Consider the following 27,285-nt stretch of genomic DNA (forward strand, 5'->3'; position numbering starts at 1 on the left):
AAACCCTCTTCAAGGTCTGCAGCATGGCCAGGATCACCTCCCACATGGCCAGGTCAGTGCTGCAAGCCCAGAAGACTCTGTCAGTGAGGCTGCCTCAGCCGCAGGGCCACAAACTGGGCCAGCCCCAGAGGACCCAGGCTGTCCTGCAGCCCCTGTGACTTGGGGAGCACTGAGGGCCCAGCCTGGGCAGGCAGGAGGGGGCTGAGCTGGTGTTCCCTGGGGGCAGGGGGACTCTGGGCTGCCTTGGACAGCTGGGCTGCTGCAGCCCTGGCTGGCCCAGTAGGGCTGGAACACATTGGTGGGAAGGAGGGCTGTGCTCCTTGGGGATGTCCTGCCCTTTGCCATTGGTGTGGCAAGCAGAGAGTCTCCAGGTGCATCTCCCGACGCGGAACAAGCCCTCAAGGATGCTAAGGCCAGGACCTGTCACGTGGCGGAGAGAACTGCAGCAAGTTCTTGGCTTCGTCCCTGGGCATCATGTTGGTCATCTGGAGAAGCAGGGAGTCCAGGCACTGCCGCGCCGATGCCGTGTGGATGCTGCCCAGGTTTCTCCTGATGCACTCCAGGATCGTTGGCACCTTGGGGGACAAAGTGGGAATGGTGTTGCCAGCAGACCGCAGCCATTGCCACAGCTGCCACTCAAACTTTGGCCCCTTCCATTGCTCTCTGCTGGCTTCAGGTGGCTTCTGGAGCCCAAGAGACCCCAATGTGCGAGGGAGGCAGGGAGGGAGGCAGGGAAGGAGAGAGGAACCACGCCTGGAAGAGCTCAAGGGCAGGGCCATGGCCACAGGCCACTTACATCTGTCAGCCAGTAGAAAGGGTCCTCCAAGGCTGCGTCCAGCACGCTGCAGGCCCCCTGCTTGTCATGGATGCTGGAGTCTTGTAAAGCTTCAAGGGCTGTGAGGATGATGTCCAGCCTCTCATCAGGGAAGAGGTATCCTCCAAACCCCTGTGGGAAGAAGGAGAAGCAAAGACATGCCTCACTGAGTGTCCCAAGGGTGCTGCTTAGCTGAGCAGCAAGGGCAGCTCTGGAGAGAGGGCCCTCGGGGGAAGGGGTGAGGATGGGGCATATGGGGCCAGAGTGCTGGCCCTGCAGGTAACCAGGGCTTGCTGGTGGCCAGGAGGGCTGGAGCTGCTGCCGGGACACAGGGGAGCAGCCTTCGCATAGCCCCAGCCTGGGGACAAGAGGAACCCTCTCAGCAGGGCGAGTGAGGCCGTGCCAGCCCCACCGGTTCTGGACCCCTTTGCTCACACGAGATGCCTGCTGATGCTGCGGACAAGATCCCCAGCAAGGCCAGAGCTCATTACCTTGGCAATTTCACACGGAGTTGATGGTATAGAAAATGGAAGTTTTGCATACTCCAATTTCTTGTGTCTCACTGCATAATTTACCATGTCCGCTCTCAATATGCATTCTAAACAGGGGGAAACAGCGAAGAGTCAGTAGGGAAGAGCATCTTTGCCAACAAGCTTGCCAAATGGTGAAAAGCACTTTCACTAGGAATGGCTGAGGAGGGAGGCTCGGACCCACGGCGAGGAGAGTGGTGGGCAGGGATGTAAAGCACAAGGTGAGGAGTGCTGGGAGCAAGAGGGACCTCAGGGATGATGCAGAAGGAAGAGAAGCAATGGCGTTGGGTGCCGTGGGGGTAGCAGCGTGTCACAGACCCCCTTCTGCTCGGGGTCAGGATGTGCAGGAAGCCCCCTGACACCTGCCTTTAAGACGGCAGGGAGCAAACAGTCAGGGAGCATTCTGGAGGGCGTCACCATCCCTGGTGATGCACGGCTGGCTCTGCTGTTCACTCTTCGGGGAAGATGCCGTTTGGGAAGTGCTCATCGATTGATGGCTTAGACTGGGGGACACCACAAAACAGCGTGGTAGGTGATCTGGGGAGGGTTGGGAAGGACAGCAGCAGAGAACTGCTCCTGGACGGCAGGTGAGCGTCTAGCTTCTGCGGAAAACGATAGCCAGAATGCTGCGGGAAGCTGCTGTGAGGAGCAGAGGAGGCCAGGGAACCTGGCAGAATTCCGTGAGCAGCCTCCACCAAGCACAAAAACAATCCTTCACAATACTCACAGAATCACAGAATTTCTAGGTTGGAAGAGACCTCAAGATCATCGAGTCCAACCTCTAACCTAACACTAACAGTCCCCACTAAACTCGGGGAAAACAAGTAGACAAATCAGTAGATGTTTGTGTGCAGACGGACGCTGCCCACCACACCTTCTTACCTCTTCCTTTTCTGATGATTTTGTATATGTGAGAAAGAGTTTCTAAAGCTGTGAATCTGATGGAATCTTTGTCACTGGTGAAAATGAAGAGGATGCCCAGCAGCTGTCCCAGGATGGGGATGTAGGGCTCTGTGGGTTCATCATCGCTATAGTTTTCATAGTCATCTGTGATCTGGGTGAGGAAGGGAGGAGAGACAAAGGGCTTAGTGGAGGCAGAGCCGGTCCCTGAGAGAGCACGGCCTGGGAAGGGAAGAGCAGGGGCGAAGGAGGGACGAAGACCCTCGATTCACGGTTCTGAGGCACTCATGTGCATCGAGGCTTGCCTCACAGGCACCCCTGAGTGGCAGGATGCTCTGGGATGCAGGAAAGGGTGGAGGGTTCCTTGTGCCTTACCTCGGCCTCAAAATACAAGAGGATGAAAGCACTCAGCCTCTCAATCATCCTCACAGCTCTCTCACGCACAGCTGGGTTTTTGGAGTGTGCAAAGTGCAGAAGCGCCTGCGAGGAGAGAAGTTGCTGGGTTGACAGTGGTCTGCAAATGAGACCTGAGAGGATTCTTTGGAAATTCTTTGCAAATGCCAAACCTTCAACATATTCTCCAACTCTGTGCTGAAACTGGTGTTGGGACAGTTGCGTACGAAGGCCTCCAGCATGGTGTCCATGGCTTTCATAGTCTGCAGGGAGGACAGAAGAGCATCGAATTATTTCTGTGGCCCTCCTCACCCCCAGGAGCTGGCTCTGAGCCCCTCTGGAGTTCAGGGGTGGCTTTGGGGCTAAAAAGCTGCTGTGTGCAGACCTCCTGCAGCACAAGATCAGGTCGGGGAAGGGGAAGGGGTGAGGCTGGGAAAGCAAATCTGGGCCCCGGCCCTGCACTGGTCTCTGGTTGTGTCAGCACGGGGAAGCAAGGCAGCAGCTCAGCAGGACTGGGGGTGCCGGTACCTCACCCAGCACATACCTCGGTGTAGAGCACTCCTGTCTCTGGCACATCTGACACGGGAGGCAGAAAGAAGATGCTCTTGCAGCACACAAGCAGGAGTCTCTTCTTTTTGCCACGCAGTGCTGTCGGTATGGTGTTGCTGAAGGAGAGAGAGAGAGGAGCCTGTTGGACGCAGTGCCTCGAGGCTTATGAAGGAGGACACGGACCTTGGCCAGGCATCCCTGGGAGGGACGGGCAGCCTCCCTGCCAGCTTCAGGGCCACCAGGACATTGCCACCAGGGGCTGGGCACGCACCTGAGGAGGGCGACAGTCTCCATGGCCTTCTGCCGGAATGCTGTGCGCAAGCTGTCCATGGGCTCCTTTTCCAGCAGCGCCTGCAGAGCACAAGCAGGATGAGACCTTGGAGCCGCCGGCACCCAGCAGCAGCAGAGCCAGCGCTGCCACAGCCCTCGCCTCCCAGGGGGCTGGTGCCGGGGGGCCTTGCCCCTTCCCCAACCCGCTGCGCATCCTCTCACCATGATGTTCTCCACCAGCTTATGTTTGCTGCAGAAGTCATGCAAGTTCATTGGCACACCCCTCTCTGTGACACATGTGCACAGATCGCAGATTTTGCTGAGGAACAGCATCTTCTGCTCCTCGTCGTCCTGGCAGCCACAAAGACACCAACAGAGCATTAGGGGGACACCCATGGCCAGCAGGACCAAAGCCTTGAGGGGTCTGGGGCTGTGTGGGACCCCTGGAGGGCAGCGCCAGGAGCACAGCTGTGATGCAAGCGGCTGCCATTACCTTTTCTGTGCCTCTGACATACGCCCTGATGAATTCCACGGCCTTGTCTCTGCACAGTTTCCATGCCTTACCTGGAAAGGAGGAAAGCAAAGAGTGCTGCAGCGAGGGGCTGAATGCAGGGGTGAGGAGAGGAAGGGCCCCAGCCCCAGAAGGCCGTGGGGAGGCCGCGGGGATGCCCAGAGGCTGCAGCAGCTCCGCTGGGAAGAGAGGCTGAGGGAGCTGGGCTTGTGGAGCCTGGAGAAGGCTGCGGGGGGACCTCGCTGCGGCCTCCCCGTGCCCAAAGGGGCCTCCAGGAAAGCTGGGGGGGGATCTTCATCATGGACTGCAGCGACAGGACAAGGGGTGACGGCCTTAACCTCAAAGAGGGCAGGTTTCTTTCGGACAGGCAGGGATTTCTCTCCTTCACGCCCAGGGCAGTGAGGCCTTGGCGCAGGCTGCGGTGCCCCCTCCCTGGCACTGCCCACGGCCAGGCTGGGTGGGCTTTGGGCAGCCTGGGCTGGGGGGAAGCATCGTGATCGCCGAGGTCCCCCCCAGCCCAAAGCGTCCTGGCATTCTGTGGTGCTGCGGAGGAAGCTCGGCCCCGTCAGCCCAAGCGCCGCTTTACCCAGGGAAGGAGTCCTGGAGTCAGGCAGGGGTCTCTGTGTCCCCAACCCTCCCCACCCCATCCCGAAGACCCTGACTCACTGGGATCCAGCCACTGTACGGCGTCCTGGCTCTCCTCTACCTGGCTGCTGCCCGCTGCCTGAGCAATGGCCTCTGCCAGCAAAATGGCCTCTGCCAGGCTGCTGTCCTCTTCCGGGAAAAAGGCCTCGACTGGGGTTCTTTCCACTGCCAGCAAGCTGTCCTCTGCTGGCCGGTTGCTGCCCCTAGAAGACCAGGTCTCCTGCCAGGCCAGCCTGGGCTGCCTGGGGGGCATGCCTCCCTCCTCATCCCCTTCAGAAGCAGCCTTTGGAGTGGGAGAGCTCACAAGGAGAAACCGGCATCTCCTCCGGGCGGGCGGTTGCGGCATTGTGGGACGTGGGCTATGCTCGGGGACTCCTCGAAGGCCCTGTGCTCCTGCCCTGTCCGTCACTGCCGTGCACCGACACTGAGGGTCCGAGCCACGGCTGCGCTCTTATAAGGCGGAGCCCTGGGGTGTCACCAAGTGACGTCACAATGGGTGCCACTGTGACACGCGCCTGGGCTGGGTGGGCACCCATTGTGACGTCACTTGGTGACACCCCAGGGTGCTGCCTGACGCGAGCGCAGCCGTGGCTCGGACCCTCAGGCCCTGCTTCCCAGGACGTGGCTGAACACCGCTCGTTGATGGGAAGTAGAGAATAATTTTTTTTCCCTCTCTCCGTGCTCCCGCGCGGACTGATTGTTTCTTTTGTTTCTTTTTTTTTTTTCCTCCCCATTCCCTTTCCATTTAATTAAACCTTTCTCATCTCAAACCTCGAGTTCTCTGTGTTGTATTTTCTCCCCCTTCCTCTTTGAGGAGAGGGGCAGTGAGAGAGCGGTTGTGGTGGAGCTCGGCTGCCCACCTGAGTGAAACCACCACACTTTGTCCCAGCAGCTGCGGTGCCTTGTGAGGGGCTGGGGCTGGGGTGGCCGTGCCCAGAGCCCTGCAGCAGCCTGTGGAGGGCATTGCCCTGGGGCCAGCCCAGCCTGGGCTGCTGGGCTGGGCTGGGCTGGAGAGAGGGCAGGGTGGTGGGGAGAGGTGGGCAGGGGCCGGGCTGGGCTGGGCAGTGCCCGGCAGAGCACTTTGTTGACTTTGATGACTTTCACCTATTTCTTTGAGGACTGTAGACACCCGTCTCTGTTCACCACCTTGCTCTCATGCCAGCATTTCCATCATTTCACCAGTGTCTCATCAACCCTCCCCAGCTGCTCCTTCTCACACAAAGCCATGCTCTGATCACAGACGCTCTTTGGGTGACCTCTGGCAACGCAGCACAACACTCTGAGGGACAGTTCTTCCTCCTCGTGGCCAGCACCAACATTCCAAAGTGCACTTTGTGGCAGTTTTTTCTCTCCTACTCTTTTCTACTACAAAAGAAAGCTCCATCAGGGTGGAACCCCCTCCTAAAGTAGGCATCCCAATCCATCAGGCTCCTTGCGGCCTGTCAGCCAACCAGACAGAAGTCACCGCACCAGCATCTTCCAAGCCATGGGCCTGCTGCTGTCCAGTCATGGACTCAAGCAGAAGGGACAGGACAACCCATATGTGGGCCTTCTTTCTGCATGGGTCCTCCTGGGTATGTAGGCAGAGGGGATCCCACAGTCAGCATGCCAGCCAGGTGCCTTTTGCTGGCCTACCAGGGCCACTGGCAGATGTCAGCCGAAAAGTACCGATCCCAGCTCTAAGTCAAGGGTGACCTGCCACCTACAGACAGAAGTGACCTCTCAGTCCCTTTCTGTGACATGTTCCTGCTGCTGCCCTATCTTCTGCAGGGACAGAAGTGACCTTACAGTCACTGCCACAGTCACATTGCTCCTGCTGGTGCAGGACTTCCTGAGGCAGAGCTGAGCTCATCAGAGCATTCTCCCCTGTCTCCTCCTTGTGGCCCACAATCTGATGAGATCCATGGCCCCTCACATTCAGCTTTGAGTGCCATGACTGCAGAGCAACCTCATGGTTCCTGCCCTGTCCCAAGGGATGACGGGCCTAAAGTTAAGGCTTAGTAGAGGGGCTGAAGGTGAGGAGGTTAATGCACAGGAACAGGGGTTTTGGGTGTTAGGTGTTCATGTATATGACTAGGGACTAGGGCCCACCTTACTGGGTTAAAGATTAAGCAAAGTTTGAATGGGAATGTTTTGGTATTCTTATGTGGGTATCAGGTCTGTGTTTAGGGTATGGACAAGCTTTGTGGTTTAGGGTTTTGTTTAGGTCTCTCAGGCAGTTTCCTAGGGTTAAAAAGAGCATTTTAATGCTAGTGTTAAGGTCAGGGATCAGAGTGATTAAGAGAGTAAAAACAAGGGGAAGGGGCTATGTGATGAATTTTGGCTTCAAGGGATGCGTTGAGGTCAGGCATTAGAGTAGTGGATTCCTGACAGTGTGTACAGTAGCATTTAGGTTTAAGGATTAATGTTGCTGGTTAAAATAGGACAAGGTCTTTACATGACTCTTTTAAGTCAGTGCTACAGCAGAATCAACATTGCCTGAACCTTCTAGCCTCCCAGAAATCATTGATTCCTGCTGGCCTCTACTCTCTCCCAAATCTCACATTTCTCCTGGCCAGGCTTCTTCTGACCTCCCCATATCAGTCATCTTCTTAGGGGTAGTTTTCTGATGGCTTTCATGATCTCACAGTGTCTGTCTTACCTCTGTTGGCTACTCCTTTCTTAAGACAGACGCAGCACCGAAGCCAGGATGGAAAAGAACATAAAGGCTGCAGGAACACCCTGCACAATGTGCCCTGCAGCTCCGTACCACGCTAAAAATTTGTTTCCTGCCTCCAGCTTTTGGATATAGAATGGCTCCTATGCAGCCAGGGTGACTTTTTCCAGGCCCTCGTGCATGGTTCAGTTTACCCCAGGCATCTTGGAGGCAGTGGCCCCCTCTGTGTTGAAAACTGAAAGCAGTCCTGAAGGATGACTTCAGGCAAAAGCTGACACCTCTGACATGACAAGCCCTATCCAAGACCTCTTCCTTTATGGGGCCTACCAGGTACTCGGAAAGAGCGGATCTCACAAACTACAGGCACAGCAAGTGCCTTCTGCTTGCCTTTCAGGTACTTTTGCAGATATGAGCCTAATGGCATAGATCCCAGCCGGGAGTCAAGGGATGAGCTGCCAGCTATTTCTCCAAGAAGCCACCTCAAAGGCCATTTAACAGCCATTCACTTCCTGCTGGACTTAGAATTTCTGAGGCACCACCGCCTCATAATATCATACCTACAAAACACCCCCTTTTTGGCCTAGGACCTGCCCAGGTAGAAGTGATCTGATTGTGATCCTTCAAGCCCATGGCACTGCTGCTGGGCTCCCAGACCCTCTGATGCATGTGAACCAGTTCCGTGCCAGTTCTGGGAGGTGCTAGGGCAGGTGGGACCTTGCAGGCAATGTTCCAGCCCCATGACTGTTGTTGGTCTCTCAGCTCCTTGCACACAGCAAAGATCACTCTGACATGCAGATGTTGTGTGCCTGAAGCTGGCCTAGAAGACACTCTGGGAAGCGCCCTCCCAGCCCCTGCCCCAGCCCGAGCTGGCGGTGCTGCTCTGCAGAGCAAGGGGGCTGTGGTGCCCAGGGCACGGGGACACTCTGCAGGGCCATGCTGGGCAGGCTGGGAGGCAGACCCAGCTCATGGGGTCACTGTCATTGCCCAAGGCTGCAAGGAATCAGTCACCAGCCTCCTTTGCTGGGGCTACTGCGTGTCCTGGGGCTGCAGAGCTCTCCTCTGCCTGTTGGCAGCAGCTTGAGCACTTGAGCTCTGCTAAATTCACCTTGCACAGGCTCATGCTCTGCGGGCTCCACCTGTTTTATGAGCTCATGCTGCTCCGGCCAATACCCTGGACTCTGCTGGCAGATGCTAATTCCCTCTGCAAGAAACATTAACCTGCCAGCAGTCCCAGCACAGCCCCACAACAGCACTGGCACCAAGCTCCAGGAGCAGCCGGGCCTGGCCCCACCAGCAGGAGAGGGCGGCAGAGGCAAGAGAGCAGCTTGGCATGCCCCAAGCGCTGGTGCTCCCTGGCTGTGCTGCTGGAATGGGACTCTTTTCCTCTGCAAATGGGCACTGCCCCAGCAGAGCCAGACCAGGTCTCAGAGGAAGGACATCAGACAAAGAAGGCAGTGTAGGCTGTTTTATTTCGTTAAAAGTTCACAGAGACCATAATTCCACATGGACAGAGACTCAGTACATACACTAAACACACGTACAGAATTGGGAGTGGGACAAAAATGACATTTTATTGGGCAACCTAACCTGAAAAACAAAACAAAACAAAACAAAACAAAACAAAACAAAACAAAACAAAACACAAAACTAAGTAATACCAGTACTAAAAATACACACTCACACACACAGAAACAACAAAAAAGGGAATATAGGTTGTTCTGTGTAAGTGATATTCTGAGTAATCTGCAGAAACAGACTGTGAAATTATTGTTTCCGAAGCAAATCAAGTCATCAGTTTCCACAAGGCATTCTTGAGGTCCTTGTTCCTCATGCTGTAGATGAAGGGGTTCACTGCTGGAGCCACCACCGAGAATAGAGCGGCCACCAACAGGTCCAGGGATGGAGAGGAGATGGAGGGGGGCTTCAGGTAGGCAAACATGCCAGTGCTGACAGTCAGAGAGACCACAACCAGATGAGGGAGGCACGTGGAAAAGGCTTTGTGCTGGTCCTTCTCAGAGGGAATCCTCAGCACAGCCCTGAAAATCCGTATATAGGACAACATAATGAAAACAAAACAAGCAAAGATTAAAGAAAGAGTAAATAAGAGTACAGCAACTTCCCTGAGGTAGGCATCGGAGCAGGAGAGCTTGAGGATCTGGGGGATCTCACAGAAGAACTGGGCCACTGCGTTTCCAAGGCAGAGGGACAGGGAAAATGTATTGGCTGTGTGCAGGACAGCACTGAGAAAGCCACTGCCCCAGGCAGCTGCTGCCATCTGGGCACAAGCTCTGCTGCCCAGGAGGCTCCCGTAGTGCAGGGGCTTGCAGATGGCAACGTAGCGGTCGTAGGCCATGACGGTGAGGAGGGAATACTCTGCTCCAACCAAGAAGACAAAAAAGAAGACCTGTGCAGCACACCCGTGGTAAGAGATGGCCCTGGTGTCCCAGAGGGCATTGGCCATGCCTTTGGGCAGAGTGGTGGAGATGCAGCCCAGGTCGAGAAGGGCGAGGTTGAGGAGGAAGAAGTACATGGGGGTGTGGAGGCGGTGGTCGCAGGCTACGGCGGTGAGGATGAGGCCGTTGCCCAGGAGGGCAGCCAGGGAGATGGCCAGGAAGAGCACGAAGTGCAGGAGCCGCAGCTCGCGCATGTCTGCGAATGCCAGCAGGAGGAACTCGCTCACAGAGCTGCTGTTGGGCATTTGCTGACTTTGGACACAGGTATCTTTGAAGAGGAGAAAAAAAAAATAGAACAGACTTCAATGAGGAAAACCTATTTCATCTCCTGGAAAGCCCGCAGCTTTCTGCAGCTCTCTTGCTTGAGCTCTGGGTGGTGCTGGCTGCGTGTGACACTGGGAGCAGGGGCTGCTGTGGGCTCCAGAGGAGTCCTTCCTGCTGTGCAGCAGGAGGGAAGCAGGACCATGGGGGAAACTCAAGTGCAGTCCACTTGTCAGATCAATGAGCCATGCAGTCTTTTTGCAAACAACTCATCCGACCACACTGTAGAGCAAGAGAGATTTTATTTGCTGTATTTTCTTATAATTCCCCCTGTAATGCTTAGGACACCGATCATACTCGTGTTACGCTGAGAAAAAAACGGAGACAGCTGAGAGCAGAGAAGCCCCAGTCCGAGTGAGGCTGGACAGAATCCTTACCTTGGCCCTGGGGGCCTGAGCAGGATCTCAGCTCTTCCCCCCTAGCCAGGGCTGCCGAGGCCTCACTCCAGCTGCCCACAGACAGACATCCAGCAGCACGGACATGGCCTTAGCAAGGAGGTGTCTTCTCCTTGGGACGCCTGGATGCCACAAGGATGCCACGAGAGAGCTGCATCCTGCTGGAGAGCAGCCTGAAGCCCAGGAAAACACCCCACAGACAGGTGAATATCCACACGCTGGGGTATTCCAGTATCCCAGGCACACAACATGCTGTACCTAGAGGATTCTTGGCCACTCTGTTCCTGCTGATCTTGGCCAAACTCTTCTTTCCCCCGCCTGTGCTCACAGACCCCATCCCATGCGGCTGTGCTCAGCGCTGCCCTGCAGCACCCTGCCACCACCAGGGCCCTGCCAAGGGGCACCTCCATGCAGCAGGAGCTATGGGGCAGCTGACAGAGAGCCCTGCATCACCAGCAGGGTGTTCGAGGCTTCTAGGGTGTCAGGGGCACCTGGCTTAGGCCACTCCAAGGGGCTTCTGCCAGACTTCCTCACCTCGCAGTGCAATCCAGCAGGACTCTCACAGCCTACTGCATTGCCCACCGCCCTCCCAGAAACAAGACCCAGCACGAGACCCTTCCAGGAGCTGCAGCTGCATGGCCCTGCAGCCAGAGACTTACCTTGTCAAGGGCTGTGCAGGTTTCTCCTGCAGGCAGCTCTCAGCACCCTCCCACTCCCAACTGCCTCCAACCCCTCTCTCCTCTCCTCTCCTCTCCCCATGGGGGTCAGAGCCCCCAGCCCTTCTGCGCTGTGCAGAGGAGCTGCTCCTGGGCAGAGCTGTCTCTCTGCACCAGGGCCCTCTTGCCAGGAGCTCTCCCTGTCCCAGGAGCCCAGCCCAGATCAGCAGCAGAGGCATTGGAATCAGCCCTCTGGGGGCTTTGGCGATGAGCCCATGAACCTCAGGCACTGAGAGTGAGTTGAAGAAATCTCTCAAGAAATCCAAGGCAGATGCAAGTTTCCTGCAGTGTCCCCCTGAGGGGGGACTCTGCTGGCACTGACACAGCCTCCCTTGGAGCTCATTAGAGCAGAACACTGGAGGCAGTGAGGACAGGTAGACAAATGTGAAGGTGACACTGATGTATTGAAAAACAGGCTTTGACCCCAGGCTCCTGGGAAGGGAGATCCTTTCCCTTCACACAGGAGCTCAGGGCTCTTCCTGGGCAGTAGGAGATGGGGATGTCCATGGCCCAGTGCAGGAGAAGGGTACGACTCCTGCCTGGTTCATGGCTGGTGAGGAGGCAATGAGACCCTGGTGCTTTAACAAGAAGCTGCCTCCTCATAGGCCTCGCTGTCGGAGACAAGAGCCCTAGCCATTGACACACAGACCTCAGGCCTGTTGGGACTTTCAGCCTTTCCAGTGTGCTTGCTCCTCTCCACACCAGGCTGTCCAAGAGATTCACAGACCTGCACCTCTTTCCCTGCTGGCTGTGTGGTGTCTCATCAGATCGGAGCCGAGCATGGTAACTTACATTTTCTTGGTGGCCATGCTCCTCATAAGGCAGCTCTGTAGGAAGTTGGCCTGGTTCCTGGTGAGCTCCTGGTGAGCTCGTATGGCATCCCTCGTGGTGCCCAGGCCCTCCTCCTCCTGGGCACTGCTCACTCAGCAGGGTCCCAGTCTGCCCTGATGTGTGGGGTTCCTCTTCCTCTGGTGCAGGATGAGGCTTTTCTTCTTGTAAATGTCAAGAGGTTTCTGTAGGCAAAATCCTGCAGTTTCTCAAGGTTCCCCTGGGCAGATGCTCCATTCTTTCATCTGTTAATTTCTGCAGGAAGATGGCTCACCCTGATTGTGCTGTCTCTCACAAGATAGCATCAATGAGGTGTTAGTAGATATTGTGGACTGTAGAGGAGTAACCAGTTGAACAGAATTGCAGCACAGACTCACAGAAGGCTGGTGGATGGAAGGCTGCCAGATTCCACCTTTTCTGTGCTTCTCATGTATGCTGTCATTTTGTCTGAAGCTGTGTCCTAAATGTTGTTAGGGTGGGCAAGGACAAAATTGGAAGGGCCAGACCCTAGTGGAGATCAATCTATCTATTGCTGTCAGAGACAATAAGAAAGGTTTTTATAATGAAAGGAGAGCAGAGGGGAAGGGAGGGGAGGGGAGGGGAGGGGAGGGGAGGGGAGGGGAGGGGAGGGGAGAGGGGAGGGGAGGGGAGGGGAGGGGAGGGAAAAGAGAATCTTCATCCTTTATTGGATGTGGGAAAACAGAATTAGAAGAGATGTGGAAAAGGCTGAGGTACTTAATGCATTCTTTACCTCAGTGTTTAGCAGCAAGACCAGTTGTTCCCCTAGTACTCAGCCCTCTGAGCTGGTAGATAAGGACCTTCAGCAGAATGAAGCTCTCATGAGGAAATGTTGAGAAAACTGCTACTGCACTCAGATGTGCACAAGTCTAGGGGGCTAGATGGCATCCACCCGTTGTTACTGAGGGAGCTGGCTGAAGTGCTCTCCAAGCTGCTTTCCATCACTGACCAGCAGTCCTGGCTATCAGGGGAGGTCCCAGTCACCCGGTGACTAGCAAACGTGACGTCTGTCTACAAGAAGGGCCGGAAGGAGGATCCGGGGAACTACAGGCCTGTCAGTCTGATCTTGGTGCTGGGGAAGCTCATGGAGCAGATTGTCTTGAGTACCATCACGCAACGCTTCCAGGACAAGCAGGTGAGCAGGCCCAGTCATCATGAGTTTATCAACGCCAGGTCCTGCTTGGCAAATCTGATCCCCTTTGAAGATAAGGTTATGCTTTCAGTGGACAAGGGGAAGGCTGTGGACGTGGTCTACCTAGACCTCAGTAAGGCTTTTGAAACCATTTCCCACAGCATTCTCCCAGAGGAACTGGCGGCTCAAGGCCTGGATGGATGTATGCATCAATGGGTCGAAAACTGTCTGGGTGGCCAGGTCCAAATTGCTGTGGTGAATGGAGCTAAATGCAGCTGGAGGCCAGTCACTAGTGGTGTCCCACTGGGCCCAGTACTGGGGCCACTTCTTTTCAATATCTCCATCAGTGATCTGGACAAGGGGATCAAGTGCACCCTCAGTGAGTTTGCAGATGACACCTAGTTCAGAGAGAGTGTTGATCTCCTTGAGGGTAGGAAGGCTCTGCAGGGGGAAATGGATAGGCTGCACCCATGGGCTGAGGCCAACTGGATGAAGTTCAACAAGGCAAAGTGCCGGGTCCTGCACTTGGGCACAACAACCCCATGTAATGCCACAAGCTGGGGGAAGAGTGCGTGGAAAGCCGCCCAGCAGAAGGGGTCCTGGGGATATTGGTAGATAGTCAGCTGAATATGAGCCAGCAGTAACTAGGGGTAATGGTTTTAAACTGCAAGAGGGTAGATCCGGATTAGATATTAGAAAGTTGTTTACTTAGAGAATGATTAGGCACGGGAACAGGCTGCCCAGAGAAGCTGTGGCTGCCTCATCTCTGGAAGCAGGGCCAGGTTGGATGGGGCTTTCAGCAACCTGGTCTAGTGGAAGATGTCTCTGCCCATGGCAGGAGAGTTGGAATTATGTGATCTTTAAGGTCCTTTCCTACCCAAACTGTTCTGTGATTCTGTAAATACGAAAGGCAGCAACATACCAGCTACTAGGAAGAAAAATGAACTCTATCGCAGCCAAAACTAGGACAATATCCACCCCTAATTCCATACCATATACGTCATGCTTAGGTCCAACACTTTTCAATTAATCACCGCCACCTTTCCTGTCTTTTGATTGTTGTCTCTCTCCGTGCTACCCCAGCCCGAGAGACAACATCACTTGGCTGCCTGGACGTCTGCTCCCCAAGCAGGGACACCAGAGACAGACACACCGTGTCTAGCTCAAGTGCCAATTTATTGCTGCGTAGCATAGCTTCTTATACACATGACTGCCCCAGATCCCCGTGACCCTTTGCCCCACCCACGGTCCCTCCCAATCCTCCCCCCCACATTGATGTGCACACAAAAATATCATGCCCTTACTCTGTTGGTGTCTGTAACAATAACAATAACAACCTACTCCTTTTGTGTCTTTTTTTTTTTTTTCTTTTTTTTTTTTTTTCTCCCAGTTCTCTCCTTCATTGCATTGGATAAATAGATCTGTAGTGCTGAGCTGCCTCCTGGGTCAAACCACTGCAAGTCTTTTTGGTGCCTAGCATGGAGCACAAAGGTTGAGATGACAAATCGGACCAGAGCATTTTAAAAGTAAATTGTTATAAGCAATAGATCAGTTTAACAGTTGCTTTAACAGTTGCTGATCACAATGTTGATCTTTTTGATCTTGGGGCTGTTGTGCTTGTTTTCAGAATTGTGTTGTATAGCACATCACTAACTGTCTGTCTTCCATGTCATGCTGTTCATCAATTCTGGGGGCTGGTTTAAGGTTACTGTTTTGATGTATGGGATAACACTGACTTATGACAGGATAAAATTATTGCCACCTCTGTACCTCGGGAACCATCTCTTCATCTCTTAGAAACTATTAATAGTTACATTATTTTACACTTTTTGCCTTTTCTCCTGTGCAGGGTGGGGCAGGAGGTGGGGGGATGGAACTGGTGTGGACAGTGGGGGACGTTTCTCCCCACTTCTTCACTCTCCCTTTCTTCTTCTCCTCCGGGCTAATTACAATAGCTCTTGAAAGCTTTGAATATCCGTGGGATGGCCGAACCAGCATGTTTCTGTTGTCCCATCTCCTAAATGTGATTCAGGTTTTGTATAATTTTAAACAACTACTTAAGCATGCCATCCAGAGATCTTTCCAGAGGCAGGAGAGTTAGGAGTGGCAGGGACTGTGTGAGGATATGGGCAGGAACCTAGAGCAGTGGGCACCTCCAGTGCTTTGGAGCTTCACCTCTGAGAATGTGCAGAATCCTAGAAAAAACTGTGAAATGCTTGAAAACTGCGTGTGATCACCCTGGCATTTCCAAAGAGACACAAATTACTGGAATGTGCTGGGGCTTGACCTGTGCTTAACAAGCCACAGGCAACACGTCTCCGACCCCTGGGACTTTTCCTGCAGGCACACGCCAGTCCCTGTGGCAGGCCCATCAGCCACTCCAACTTCTCCTGGACAGATGCTCCATTCTGTCAGTTGTTAATTTCTGTAGGCAGATGACTCACCCTGATTGTGCTGTCTCTCACAAGATAACAGCAACAGGAGTTGCAGGACGCTTTAGAGAATACGGCAGTAAGCAGTTGAACGGAATTACAGCATAGACTCAGGTAAGGGCAGGGGATGTAAAGCTGCCACGTTCCACCTTTTCTGTGCTTTTTTTCCATCCATTTTTTCGTTTGGTGTGGAGCTCAGTCCTCCATGTCTTGAAGCTGTGCAGGGACAAAATCAGAATGGCCAAATCCTAACTGGAGCTCTATCTGACTATTACTAACAAAAAGAGTAATTATATATATATATATATATATATATATATATATATACATATATATACACATAACAAGAGCATTAAGGAGCATCTCCATTCTGAATTGGATGTGAGGGGAATGATAGTGACATAGAACCATAGAAGACATGAGGAAAAGGCTGAGGTACTTAATTCCTTCAGTTAATGCCTCAGTTTTTAGCAGCAAGACCAGTTGTTCCCCTGGTACTCAGCCTCCAGAGCTGGTAGATAGGTACAGGGAGCAGAATGAAACACTCATAATCCAGGAGGAAATAGTTAGAGAACTGCTACTCCACTTAGATATACACACATCTATGGGGCAGAATTGGATCCACCTGTCACTACTGAGGGAGCTGGCAGAATCACTTGCCAACCTGCAACCATCATTGATCAGCAGTCGTGGCTATCAGGGGAGGCTGCGGTCAACTGGCGACTAGCAAATGTGACGTCTGTCTACAGGAAGGGCTGGAAGGAGGAGTCGGGGACCTACGGATCTGTTATTCTGTCCACGATGCTGGGAAAGCTCATGGATCAGATTATCCGGAGTACCATCACACAACACATTTCCCCCTGTACTCGGCTCTGGTGAGGCCACACCTCGAGTACTGTGTTCAGTTTTGGGTCCCTCGCTACAAGAGGACATGGAGGTGCTTGAGCGGGTCCAAAGAAGGGCGACGAAGCTGGTGAGGGGCCTGGAGAACAAGTCCTACGAGGAGCGGCTGAGGGAGCTGGGCTTGTTCAGCCTGGAGAAGAGGAGGCTCAGGGGCGACCTTATCGCTCTCTACAGATACCTTAAAGGAGGCTGTAGTGAGGTGGGGGTTGGCCTGTTCTCCCATGTGCCTGGTGACAGGACGAGGGGGAATGGGCTAAAGTTGCGCCAGGGGAGTTTTAGTTTGGATCTTAGGAAGAACTTCTGTACCGAAAGGGTTGTTAGACACTGGAACAGGCTGCCCAGGGAAGTGGTGGAGTCACCATCCCTGGAAGTCTTTAAAAGACGTTTAGATGTAGAGCTTAGGGATATGGTTTAGTGGGGACTGTTGGCGTTAGGTCAGAGGTTGGACTCGATGATCTTGAGGTCTCTTCCAACCTAGAAATTCTGTGATTCTGTGATTCTGTAACACTGAAAGAACAGTCGGGTGATCAGGCCATTTCAGTAGGTGGTTATCAAAGAGAGGTCCTGCTTGACAAATCTGATCTCCTTCTAAGACAAGGCAATGTGCTCAGTGGATGAAGGAATGGCTGTGGATGTGGTCTACCTAACCCTCCGTAAGGCTTTCGACACCTTTTCTCACAGAATTCTCCCGGAGAAACTGGCTGCTCAAGGCTTGGGTGCATGTATGCTTGCCGTTGTGTCCCGCATGTTCGTGGGAAACCCGGTGCTAAATCATTTGTAGACGACCTGATTCTGGGTCAGGGTTCCGTACGTAGCAGAGCAGCTCCCTCGCTGCGATCTATTGAGAGTCAGCCCTTGACACGAGTTTTTGTCACTTTTCGCCCTTGCCACCACCGGGCGGAGGAGGGAAAGGCAAGGGGATGCAGTTGTCACGCGCAGACCTGCGCCTGCCTGCCGTTCACTCGTTCCCCCCTCGGGGGAGAACACTCTCGCTTTTCTCCCTCTTTTCCCTCTTACCCTCTTCCCATCACACGGCCCCACTTCCCCGCTCCACGCGGCATGGATTGGGTCTCTCTCCCGTCTCCTTCCCCGTTTTTTTTCCTCCCCCCCCCCCTTGCCGGGTCTGGGTTGACCTGGCGACTCCGGCTCTCTGTTGGAGAGGGTCCAGAGGAGGGCGACGAAGATGGTGAAGGGCCTAGAGGGGAAGACATATGAGGAGCGGCTGAGGGCGCTGGGCCTGTTCAGCCTGGAGAAGAGGAGGCTGAGGGGGGACCTCATCGCAGTCTACAACTTCCTTGCGAGGGGGAGTGGAGAGGCAGATGACCTATTCTCCGTAATCACCAGTGATAGGACCCGTGGGAAAGGTGTTAAGCTGAGGCAGGGGAAGTTTGGGCTGCACATCAGGAAGAGGTTCTTCACCAAGAGGGTGGTCGCACACTGGAGCAGGCTTCCCAGTGAAGTAGTCACTGCACCAAGCCTGTCTGAATTGAAGAAGCGATTGGACTGTGCACTTAGTCACATGGTCTAAACTTTTGGGTAGACCTGTGCGGTGCCAGCAGTTGGACTTGAACGTTATGGGTCCCTTCCAACTCGGGAGATTCTACGATTCTACGATTATTTCTTCATTATCTCTAATTCAGGAACGTGTGCAATAGTGCAAAGCCACCTACAAATTCCTTTCCCACACAAGACCCACAAGGATCATTGAGTCAAACACCAGGCTCCACACAGAACCACCCATTATCGGAGGATGTTAGAGCGTTGTGCAAACGCTTGACTTGACTTGACTTCCAGCAGGCTTGGAGCCATGCCCAATGCCCTGGGCAGCTTGTCCCAGTGCCCGACCACCCTTTCAGTGAAAAACCTTTTCCTAACACCCAGCCTCTGCCTCCCCTGTCCCAGCTCCGTGCCGTTCTCTCGGGTCCTGTCACTGTCCCCAGAGAGCAGAGCTCAGCACCTGCCTGTGGTGCAGTTGCCTGAAGTAACTAGGAAAATAAAACTAACATTCACATCTTAAAGAAAATGCACAGCATTGAAAAGGCTTTCAGGGTAGGGCGTAGCTGCATTACCTGAGCATTCCCTAGGCTTCCAACCTTAGATGCTATTGCGCTGGGGGAACCTGGTGTGCTAGCTCTAAGGAACAGCATGGAGCATAGAGTGGAGTGGAGACACCACGGCTAGGCTCTGTGACCAGGTGCGGACTCGATTGTTCCTGTGCACGCTGAGACTGATAAGCTGCACTTTTTGCTACCCTGAGCCAACGACCTGTCATGTTTTGACAAATGCTGTATTCTAATGTACTTTTGCTGGGCAGCTAAACCCCACAACCGCTCTCTCACTCCCCCTCCTTTAGATGAGGAGGGGGAGAAGTAAAGCAAAGAACAACTCACGGGTTGAGATAAGGATAATTTAATTAAAGGGAAATAACTATAATAATTAAATCAAGACTACTATGAACTAAAAATTTAACTAAGGGGAAATAAAAGGGAAAGGGGAAAAGGGAGGGGAAAAGGGAAAATAAAAAGAAGGGAGGAAAACAAACCAACAAAATAAATGAAAGCTATATGGAAGTGCAGAGGAAAGAAATTACTCTCTACTTCCCACAAATGAGCGATGATTGACCGCGTCCTTGAAGCAAGGCCTCAACGCACGCAGCCAGTGTTCCAGAGGAGGACCGACGTCTTCTCAACGAGAGCCCACCCCTCCCCTCTTCTTCCTGTTTCCACCTTTTATTGCTGAGTGTGACATCACATGGTATGGAATATCCCTTTGATCGGTTTAGGTCAGCTGCCCTAGTGATGTTTCTCTCCTCACCTTTTGCCCACCCCCTAGGAGGGTTAGAGAAAGGCCCAATGCTGTGCCACTGCTGCTCAGCAGTAGACACAACACTGGTGTGATAACACTGCTGTTCCAGCTACAAGTCCAGAGTACGGCACTGTATGGGCTGCTGCCGGGAAAGTTAACATTCCAGCCAGACCCAGTACAATTATAATATCATTAAAATGCCAAAACACACCTCCATCCCAAAAGCTCCCTGCTTCCAAGGTGCGACCACCCCTCTCTGAGCATGTGCTCTGAGTTTCTCAGAGCCTACTACTTTAAACAGAGACAAGAAACCTTTTCACCAATCCTAACTAAAATATGCTTGACTAGAGTCACTCAAGCTCCACCTCATAAATTGGCCTAAGAGAGAGGGTGTGTCAGGGAAGATACCATTGTTAGGGAAGGTACCATCATTAGGGAAGATACCACCATCAGGGGAGATGCCATCCCAAGGGAATACACCATCCTGAGGACCTCCTGACTCCTGGGATCAGTCGACGGGCTGAGCCTCTCTTCTCGCCCATTGGGACGCCTTTGGGTGAGATTTGAACACTAGGTTATATCGTGTGTCTCTGCGGAAACTTAGGAATCTCTATAGAGTCTTTGTGCCTTGTAACGCGTTCATTTCCAGGCTGCGCACCTGTGCCACCTCTGTATTTCATACATGCGTTATTGGTGAATCTGTGATTGTGATAGTTCAGGACCCTGAATCTGACCGGACCCGTAACGGTTAATCGGCTACACCCCTAAATGCCACACTGCCCCTCTGCTCCCCTCGTGAGGGAGCTGCAGGCCGCCAGGAGACCTCCCCTCACTCTCCTCCAGGCTGAATTCTGACACGTATTCAACTTGCTGTCGACCAAAACCCCCAGATCCCTTTCTGCAAGGCTGCTCTCCAGCCTCTTCTGCTGGCCCTAAGTGGAACCCTGGGGAACCCCACTAGGGACTGGTCAACAGCCTGATGCAACCCCATTTCTGTAACCCCTTGAGCCCAACCCATCAGCCAACTTTTCACCCTAAACCGCATGTATTTATCTAGCTGTACAATGGACATTTTGTCCAGAAGGATACTGAGAGAAACAGTACTGAAAACTTGATGGAAATCCAAAACCTGGCATCCCTTGCTCAACTAGACGGGTGATGTTGTCATAAAAGGAAATTAAGTTTGTTAAACAGGACTTTCCCCTCATGAACCTGGGTGGGCTGTGATCAACAACTGCGTTGTCTTTCCGGTGTTCTTCAGTAATGCCCAGAAGAGTTTCTCCGTATTTTTACTAGGCTCTGAAGAGAGACTGGCGGGTCTGTAATTATTGGGCTCTTCTTTCTTGCCCTTCTGGAAACCTGTCACAATGATTGCCAGCCTACAGTCAACTTGGACCTCTCTGGCCTCCCAAGACCATTGAAAAATAATTGAGAGAGGTCTCACAAGGACATTAGTCGGCCCTCTGAGAGCCCTGGAATGAATCCCCTCAGGCCCCGTAGACTCATATGCATCCAGTGTGGGTTTGGCTAGGAGGTTTTTGTTACCGCACTCATGGCCCCCCAACTCTGGGCCCCTTGGGTCCCAGAGCCCATCATTGCTCTTGAAGACAGAGGCAAAAGAGACATTAAATGGCTCTGCTTCGCCTATGTCTGTGTTTGTGAGGTGACCATCCTCAGCAAGTAATGGACCAATGTTTCCTCTAGCCCTCCTTTAGCAGTTCACATCTTCAATACACATATTAATGTATATATCTGCGTTGTTGCCCACACTACTAGCCAGCTTCACCCCTGAGCTTTGCCTGCACCACTTTTCTCCTGACAGAGGCAAACAGCACCTCTGTAGCCCTGCCATGTCACACGACCTCGCTTCCAGTGGCCACACGCTTTCTTTTTCCACTTAAGCTCTAGAAGAAGATCCCTGCTCAGCCAAGCTGGCCTCCTGCCCCGCCTGCTTGACTTCCAACATTTTGGAATCGCCTGCTCCTGTGCTCTTAGGAGGTCGTGCTTAAAAAGATGGACCCCGATACCTTCCAAAACAGCTTCTCAGGGGATCTTCCGAACTAGTTCCCTGAGCAGCCTGAACTCTGCCCTCCCCGTGTCCAGAGTTCACAGAATTGGAGGGGTTGGAAGGGACCTCAAGAGATCATCGGGTCCAACCCCCCTGCCAAAAGCAGGCGTACTGGCAGTTTTCCTCCAATCGCCAAAGATTTTTAAATGTGAAGTGTCAATAGAGAGCTATTTGTGTTTGTATGTTCTTTCTTTGAAGTCTCTGATGTCTGGGGGTTTCAGAACAACTGCTAACAACTAGTAACTGTTATGACTTCTGAATGGGACACTATGCAAGCCCCTGATATCTGGCCAGGCGGCCAGGAGATTAAGGAGAAGAAAGAAGCTGAAGGATGGCTAGAAGACAAAACTTGCAGGGAACGCTGTGTAAGCTTTTGACATGCTGCCAAGGAGTACAAAGGGGAAGGACAAGAAAAAAAACTGAGAGGAAGACTACGAGCCTTCAGCATGAAAGACCCCCAGAGACCCCCAGGGGGACCACCAGAGACTGATGCGCATGCTCCAGTAGGAGGGTTTGGATCCCGGAAGCTAATTATAATAACCCATTTTTTTTAGAAGTAGTAATGAATATGTATCAGCCTAGGAGCATAAAAATCAGCTGCTTGATGTAACTGGTGTGCGTCCTGGTGGAGCAGAGACTCCCGGCGCACCCAGCGCTGTTTGCTTACCTCTATTCCTTTAATAAATTGTAAACTTTGATTATAATCCTATTTTGAAGACTGAGCCATTTATAACACAAGCAACAGGTCTAGGATGGCACCTTTCCTTGTTGTCTCCCTCAGTAGCTGTACCAAGGAGTTGTCATCAAGGTGTGTGAGGAATCTCCTGGACCTGCTTGTATCAGCTGTGTGGTCTTCCCAGTTAACGTCTGGCAAGTTGAAGTCCCCCATCAGGACAAGGGCAGTTGAGCTAAGAGAGGTCTCTCTTAGTTGCTTAGCGAATAATTCATTGGTATCGCAAACACCCACTGCAACATCCAAGTGATTGCTTTCTCCCTTAATCCTTACCCAGAAGCTCTCGGCCACGTCCTTGTGCCAGCCCCTTGCCTCGCCTGCCCTGCCTATCCTTCCTGAAGAGCCCATACCCGTCCATCACAGCACACCAAGTCTCGCTTGTTCTGGGATGGAGCTGAAGCTTCCAGCTCCTCCTGCTTGTCCCTCATGCTGGGTGCATCGGTGCAGAAACATTCCAAATGTGCTCCAGTGTACCCAGCGTGGCATGGAGCAGGCCGAAGGATCTCGCTAGCGCACACTCCCTCCCATTTTGGTGTGCCACTTAGAAGATTCTGTCAGGACAGAACAATAATGGATGATGCTCAGAGGGCCTTACGGGGCAAGTGAGCTTTCCAGAAACACCTTTTACCCTGATCTCCTGGGAGGCAGCAGACTTCTCCATGGGTTGGGTCAGGCCGGCATATGCGGCCCTCTGTTCTGCTCAGAAGGGAGTCACTTATGACAGTAACCCTTCTCTTCTTCTTGATGGAGGTGGTCGTGATACTGGGGAAGGCTGACTTGCCCTAGAAAACCCCTCCAACCTGGATGGACCTTCATGCACATCATCGTTTGTGTGTCCATTACTTCCAGAGTCTGTTGTTTCAGGGCACCTGAAAGGAAGGTGAGGTAGGCAAGGAGGGGTTCGCCTGCTGCCCCGAGCAGGTCTAAACTTCCATCCCTTCGTCACTGAGATGCACTCCTTCTGCCTGATGGCCAGAGGGTAGGGGATCCTCCATTTCCTCTGCTGTGTCTGCCTGACGCATCTGTCCCAGGGCTGGCACAGTACAGTTCAACCTTCTCCGACTCCCTGGTGCTCCTCAGCCTGCCCACCTCCTCCCGAAGCTCTGCCAGGAGGCTGAGCAGTTCTTCTACCTGGGCGCACCTACCACAGGTGGACTCACAGGATGGGATGTCAGGAAGAATTTCTTCATGCAAAGGGTGGAACCGGCTGCCCAGGGCACTGCTGGAGTCCCAGGCCTGGAGCTATTAAAGAAATAGCTCCTTTAATAGCTCCTTGCACTTCTTGGTGCAGGTGTTAACGGAGCCAACTAGGAAAGGTGCCCTCCTAGACCTGTTGCTAGAAAACAGAGAGGGTCTGGTGGGAGATGTGGTGATTGGTGGCCGCCTCGGTCATAGCGACCATGAAGTGGTTGAGTTCAAAATTTACGGTGACAGAAGGAAAAGTGCCACCAAAACCTCATCCCTAGATATGGGGAAGGCGGACTTCAGGCTGCTCGGGGAACTAGTCAGCAAGGTCCCCTGGGAAGCTGCTCTTGAAGGCCTTGATGTCCACCACTGCTGGTCACTCTTTAAGCGATGCCTCCTAGAAGCACAAGATCAGGCAATTCCTAAATATCACAAGTCAGGCAGGCGGGGCAGGAGGCCGTCGTGGCTGACCAGGAACATTCTAATGGAGATTAGGCGGAAACAGAGAGTGTTTCGCTACTGGAAGGAGGGCCAGGTGACATGGAAAGAATACAGGGATGCTGTTCGTGTCTGTAGGAAGAAAATTCGTGTGGCTAAAGCACACCTAGAGTTGAAGCTGGCTGTGTCTGTGAGAGAAAATAAAAAGGGTTTTTTTAGATATGTGAATGGAAAAAGGAGAACTAAAGAATACATAGGGCCGCTCCTTGATAGGGAAGGTCTTCTCACAGACGATGACATAGGCAAAGCAGAGACGCTTAACGCCTTCTTTGCCTCTGTCTTCAATGCCGATGATGGGCTTCGGGACCCAGGGTGCCCCGAGCTGGAGGACCGGGACGGTGGGGATGACAAACTCCCAACCGACCCTGAACGTGTGCGGGATCTGCTACTCCACCTGGATCCCTACAAGTCCATGGGTCCGGATGGGATTCATCCCCGGGTGCTGAAGGAGCTGGCGGACGTCATCGCGGAACCTCTCTCAATTATTTTTCAACGATCCTGGGAGTCTGGAGAGGTCCCGGTAGACTGGAAGCTGGCAAATGTTGTGCCGATTTTCAAGAAGGGTCAGAAAGAAGACCCTAACAATTACAGGCCTGTCAGTCTCACATCAGTGCCTGGTAAAATCATGGAGAAGATGGTTCTCGAACGTATTGAGGCGCACCTGGGGGACAATGCAGTCATTGGTCCCAGCCAGCATGGGTTTGTGAAGGGTAGGTCCTGCCTAACTAACCTGATTTCCTTTTATGATAAGATCACCCGTATGGTGGACCAAGGGAAACCAGCTGATGTGATTTTTTTGGACTTCAGCAAGGCTTTTGACACGGTTTCCCATAGGATCCTACTGGACAAAATGTCCACCATACAGCTAAATAAAAACATCATACGATGGGTGAGCAATTGGCTAACGGGCAGGGCCCAAAGGGTTATGGTGAATGGTGCTGCGTCAGGCTGGCGGGCGGTCACCAGTGGGGTCCCTCAAGGCTCCATTTTAGGGCCGGTACTTTTCAATATTTTTATAAACGATCTGGATGTAGGAATAGAAGGCATTTTGAGCAAGTTTGCTGATGACACCAAACTTGGAGGAGTTGTGGACTCTGTTGAGGGTGGAAAGGCCTTGCAGAGGGATCTGGATAGGTTGGAGAGCTGGGCGATCACCAACCGCATGAAGTTCAATAAGAGCAAGTGCCGGGTCCTGCACCTGGGACGGGGAAACCCTGGCTGCACGTACAGACTGGGCGACGAGACGCTGGAGAGCAGCCTAGAAGAGAGGGATCTGGGGGTCGTGGTAGACAACAAGTTGAATATGAGCCGGCAGTGTGCCCTGGCAGCCAGGAGGGCCAACCGTGTCCTGGGGTGCATCAAGCACGGCATCGCTAGTAGGTCGAGGGAGGTGATTGTCCCGCTCTACTCTGCGCTGGTGCGGCCTCCCCTCGAGTACTGTGTGCAGTTCTGGGCACCACAGTATAAAAAGGACATGAAACTGTTGGAGAGTGTCCAGAGGAGGGCTACGAAGATGGTGAAAGGCCTGGAGGGGAAGACGTACGAGGAACGGCTGAGGGCACTGGGCCTGTTCAGCCTGGAGAAGAGGAGGCTGAGGGGAGACCTCATCGCAGTCTACAACTTCCTCGTAAGGGGGTGTCGAGAGGCAGGAGACCTTTTCTCCATTAACACCAGCGACAGGACCCGTGGGAACGGAGTTAAGCTGAGGCAGGGGAAGTTTAGGCTGGACATCAGGAAGGGGTTCTTCACAGAGAGAGTGGTTGCACACTGGAACAGGCTCCCCAGGGAAGTGGTCACTGCACCGAGCCTGACTGAATTTAAGAAGAGATTGGACTGTGCACTTAGTCACATGGTCTGAACTTTTGGGTAGACCTGTGCGGTGTCAAGAGTTGGACTTGATGATCCTTAAGGGTCCCTTCCAACTCAGGATATTCTATGATTCTATGATTCTATGAAATGCGTGGACTTGGCGCTAAGGGCCGTGGTTTTGTGGTGGGCCTGGTGGTGTTAGCTGACGCTTGGACTTGAGCTGAAGGCCCTTTTCCAAGCGCAAGGGTTCTGTGACTCTTTCACTGGTTGAGTAGGCGCCATGCAGTCACCGGGCCCAGGGAAAAGACGTCCTTGGTGGCCTCCAAGTTAGCTCAGCGTCATGGCACCGAGTCACTGTGAAGGAGCTGCTGGAATAACGAGACAACAACCTAGTTCTATTAAAATATATATTGCTCTTTTGAGGACTGCTGCGGGGCTAGCAGCAACACAGCAGTGGAAATCTCCGTCCTGACATTGCCTTATGCCTTGACATCAGGATCAGGGTGGTTTGAACTGCCAGGGAACGGACCATGGGTTCCGGGTCTTTATATGAAGGCTGGAGGACTGCAAAAGAAAGAAGAGCAGAGATGAAAACCCACTCCTTGCAGAGATCCCCAGGCATCCCCTGCAGAGCATGCCAGCCCCACTCGACTCTTCCCCAGGCCAGGAGGAGCAGGAGGGACAAAGGAATCCGTTGAAAGCTGCTGCTCAGCAATGTCCCAAATGCAGCCACCAGTCCTTCCCCACCTGCGCACCACAGGTCAAGTGGGGCACCTTCACAAGCTGGTTCCCTCACCACCTGCCTCCATCCCTTGGGAGGATTCACACACTCCAGGAATCTCCTGGACTCTTTCCTCTCGCTATTGTGCTTCCCCATGAGAGCAAGGGCTAGCAATCGTGACCCTGCTCCTAGCTGCTTGTAGGCTGTCTCATCTCCCTCTTCGTCCTGGTTGCGTGCTCTACAACAGGCTCCCACCTTCTGTCAGCCTTACTGCCCTTTCCCCTGACTCTTCCTCAGGGACACTCAACCCTTTCAGCGGCACTGCCCAGCTCCAGGCTGGGAGGCCATTCCCTGACACCACAGGCTACCCCGTCTCCTCTCCCTCGTTCCTATGGCTGCATTGCTCCTCCGCCCCGAAGCATTTCCCTGGAGCAGGGCAAGGCACGGGGGCCTCTGCCGCTGTCCCCCCAGCCCTAGCACACCCCCCACTGCCCTCACTCACCGCTGAGGATTTCATTCAGCTTCTCCTCGCTCTGGTCCTCGCAGTAGCGCGCAGCAAGACCTAGACACAGAGACCCCATCAGAGCCCCGCTCCCCAGCACGCTCCCAGCAGCGCAGCCCCTGGCCTGGCCAGCCAGGCTGTGCCCCCTCCTGCACCCTGGAGCAAGGGCCCAGTCGGGGGGCTCTGGGGGCAACAGGGCTGTGCCTCACTGCCAGGGAAGTGCCTGGGGCTGCCAAAGGCTGCCCCAAGAGGGACCCAGGGGCTGGGCTCACCAATGAATCTGACGGCCTCAAGTCGCAAGTCGGTCTGAGTGTCCTGCAGGTAGGGCTGGCTCTGCTGCAGGTATTCTTCTACTCTGCCTCTGTCCTGCTGCAGCTGGAGAGAGAGAGAACGCAGGGTCACGGGGCTTGCACACCCTCTCCAGGGTCTCCTCCATCATCCTGGGGGCAGGGAGGGCAGAGGGGCCTGCAGAAGAGCCCCCTGGGGCTCTGTGCTGGC

At 53.5% G+C, this 27,285-nt stretch overlaps 1 protein-coding gene and 1 long non-coding RNA gene across 2 annotated transcripts in view; both read right to left on the minus strand.

Annotated features, from left to right (window-relative positions):
- The window catches only part of LOC113840937 (latent-transforming growth factor beta-binding protein 4-like), a 187,013-nt gene that overhangs the window by 62,834 nt on the left and 96,894 nt on the right, over positions 1–27,285 (minus strand). The window lies entirely within an intron of this gene.
- LOC140000115 (uncharacterized) lies at positions 3,458–4,025 on the minus strand. The gene is made up of 3 exons (XR_011805401.1): positions 3,950–4,025; positions 3,679–3,807; positions 3,458–3,537 (listed from the first exon to the last, which is right to left on the minus strand). It is a non-coding gene; the product is annotated as an uncharacterized lncRNA (long non-coding RNA).

The sequence above is a fragment of the Anas platyrhynchos genome, chromosome 33, assembly GCF_047663525.1.
Source record: "Anas platyrhynchos isolate ZD024472 breed Pekin duck chromosome 33, IASCAAS_PekinDuck_T2T, whole genome shotgun sequence".
NCBI lineage: Eukaryota > Metazoa > Chordata > Aves > Anseriformes > Anatidae > Anas > Anas platyrhynchos.